Raw genomic sequence first — 3,494 nt, 5'->3', positions numbered from 1 at the left:
CTACAAGCACACTCTTCCTAGAGTTTAAAAAGCAATTAAACAGTCACCACTTAAAATGGCTGCCCAGCTACCTCTCTCCTCCTCTTCTCTGTAGCAGGAACTGTAAAGTGTATCTTGGATTACATGTGTAAGAGTATGGAAGTACCATAAATGCATATCTTCCTCTCATCTCTGTGGCAATGCATACAGCATGTGTTATTTTTAGACCTTTCCAAAATAATCAATCAAGATGATTGAACTATGCACTTAAACTGCTTTAGCCTTTTGAGTGGCCTGAAAGTTTGACAGCAGACCACAAAAGTTCCACCCTTAAAATATTTATCTGGTCCCAGACTATGCAAGTCTTAAATCTCATGCAAATCTCATAACCACTGCATTTATGAATTGCTTCCTAGAGCTGGAGGCCCTAAAGATGGTAGTATACATGTTGATAACCTCAAGCTGGACTTCTGGAATGTACTGTACATTGGGATACCTTGGTACCAAGTTTGGAAACTTCAATTAGTTCAACACTAATTAAACAAACTGAACAACCAGATTGGTTACTGGTACATCTAGGAGTGATCGTATTGCACTAATATTCAGTTAGGTTAGGCTCATGACCTACCTGATTGAGTCTATCCATCTGGTGTGTGGTCTTCCTCTCTTTCTGCTGCCCTCTACTTTTCCTAGCATTATTGTATTTTCCAATGATCTATGCCTTTTCATAAATGAGGCCAAAGTATGACAGCCTCAAATGAATCATTTTAGCTTCCAGGGAGAGGTCAGGCTTGATCTGTTCAAGGACCGATTTGTTTGTATTTTTGGCTGTCCATGGTATTCTCAGCACTCTTTTCCAGCACCACATCTCAAATGAGTTTATTTACTTTTTATCCGCTTTCTTCACTGTCAGCTCTCACATAAATGCATGGTGATGGGGAATATAATGGATTGGATGATTCTAACTTTAGTGCTCGGTTATATATCTTTACTCTTCAGGATCTTGTCTAGTTCTTTCATCACTACCCTTCCCATTCCTAATTGTCTTCTTATTTCTTGACTGCAATCTCCTTTCTGAATGTTTGGTCCAAAGTACGGGAAAACTTTATTTTGATTTCCTCATTGTCTAGGTTGACAACACACACACACAATCTCAAAAGTAACAGATGAAGCAATAACAAAAAACGTGGGAGGGCTTAGAAGACATCATTGGGAGACCATGCAAAATTTTGTGACTGAAGAAGGGTGACTATACAATAAAATTCTGGGATTTTCAGATGGAGAAATGTGTTTTTCCAGGTCTTCATTGCTAGTACAGTGGTCTCCTGCCTTACACGGGGGATCCATTCCGGACCCCCTGTGTAAGGTAAATTCCACCTATGCTTGAGCCCTATTGAAAATAATGGGGCTCGTGCAGCAGTGTGCCAGAGCGCGTGCGCCCCGGGCGTATATGCCATACAGAAAATGGCAAGGTGCTTTCAGCATAAGCTCCCACATGTGACACAGCATCTGTACGACGTGGGCACACTATACTTGGCAGAGACAAGACCTGAATGTACTGTCAAAATATCTTTCTTTTATATCAGCCATTTTGAAGTTTTGGTCCTTCAGATGGTTTTAACTTTTAACTCTCTAAATCTCCAACTGTTGGCTGTGTTGCTTGGAACTTTAACTTAGAGTCCAAAACATCCAGAAAACCAAATGGTGGGACTATTACTCTAGATCACATTATCTCTATTGGGTTCCAGAGGGACTTATGGGAAGGCATGCAGCCTAAATAATTATGAATGCTTTTGTTTTTTGGCCGTAAAGGACTGTTGATGTTTTTGTTGGGCATAAGGAATTGTCAGTACAGCAGGACCTCTCCAGCTGTTGCTTGCCATCCTCGGATTTGAACATCTGCAGACAGCAAGCGCTGTTGTCCCAATTGGCAGTGTGTGCATGCAGCCGCACTAATGGCCACAAGAATGTTGCGCCCCTGTCAAGGATAAGGGGACTTCAGGTCCCGCATTTTTTCGTATCTGTGGGGGAGGTCCAGAATGGATCCTCTGAAGGCCCGATTATAATAAGGCAGTCTAGTGTAAAGAGGGCTTACTGTAACACATTTTCACTATATAGGTGTTACTTATTTACAAGATTAGGCCTTCAGAAAGTCATTCCTTTGTGCCTATAATCTAAAGGGATTCTGTCTACCAGGATAATTGTAACTAGAAGCAATCTGTGTACCAGGAGTGTTTGTATGAGTCATTTCTGGCATGTGTTTCACTTATTCTAGTGGTTTTATTTTTAAAGTGTGTGTCATTCAGACCATTGTTATCCATGTTGCATTGTATCAGAGAAATGCAAATATTCATTCACTCCACTGCTAAAGCTTTTACAGGTTCTTCCGCTCATCATTGTCACCATGTTATTTTTTTCCCAGTGCATGATGTACATACGCAATTCATTCAATTATTAATTACAAAAATGTGTATTTTCCTAGGTGGGAGATCACAAAGTGGCCTGCCCAATGCCAACAGTTTCCCCTCAGACGTGCTCACAATCTGAGTGATTGGGCAGATGAAAGGTGCAGTTAGAAGCCAAATGACATTTTATACGAATAAAACGTAAAGTGATAAGAAGTGTGTGCGCCACACTGTAACACAGCTTGTAAACAAGGGGCCCTGGTAGGTTGAAAGACAATAGACAAATGCCTTAAATAAATACAGTGGTACCCCGGGATACGAATTACCCAGCTTACGAATTTTTCGGGATACGAAAAAATCCCATAGGGATTTATTGTTTCGGCTTACGAAGGTTTTTTCGGGTTACGAAAAAACCCCGGCGCTGTTTTCAATGGAGCCGCGGCGGGGCCGCGGCTTTTTTTCCATTAGCGCCTATGGCAATTCGGGTTACGAAGGTTTTTCGGGTTACGAAATTAGCCGCGGAACGAATTAATTTCGTAACCCGAGGGAGCACTGTAAATGATAAATTCGTCTCTATTCTAGTAAAGCACAGCAGCAAACATTGCACCCAATCAAGGCCTAACACAAAGGATGTTTAGTGTCATCATGTGATACCTACAAACAACATGGAGGTAGAATTATGGGAAAACTGAAGCTTTTTCTCAGTGCAGCTCCGATAAACTGCCTGCTGGTGTGTGCTTTCTTACCTCAGTCCCCCAGTGCTTGCCTGATAGAAACAGCAGTTGGTGGCATCAGTTATCCAGCTGAGCCACCATTTAAATTTTCTACAATATTACAGATTAGTGCTGTGTCAGGGCACTGTGACATTTAAATGTTGTTTCCCAGCTCACTTTGTAATTCTTCAGTCTTTTAAAACTGTTACACTGCTTGGTGCTCATCTGAGTGGAAGCCTTTTCAAGAAGGATCCAGAACATAGAATCATAGAGTTGGAAGAGACCACAAGACCATCCAGTCCAACCCCATTCTGCAATGCAGGAAATCTCAATCAAATCATCCCCGGCAGATGGCCATCCAGCCTCTGTTTAAAGACCTCCAAGGAAGGAGACTCTA

This window comes from Sceloporus undulatus, chromosome 4 (assembly GCF_019175285.1).
Source record: "Sceloporus undulatus isolate JIND9_A2432 ecotype Alabama chromosome 4, SceUnd_v1.1, whole genome shotgun sequence".
NCBI classification, from domain to species: Eukaryota; Metazoa; Chordata; class Lepidosauria; order Squamata; family Phrynosomatidae; genus Sceloporus; species Sceloporus undulatus.
The sequence above is the reverse complement of the archived record's forward strand: the minus strand, read 5'-3'. Positions refer to the sequence as shown.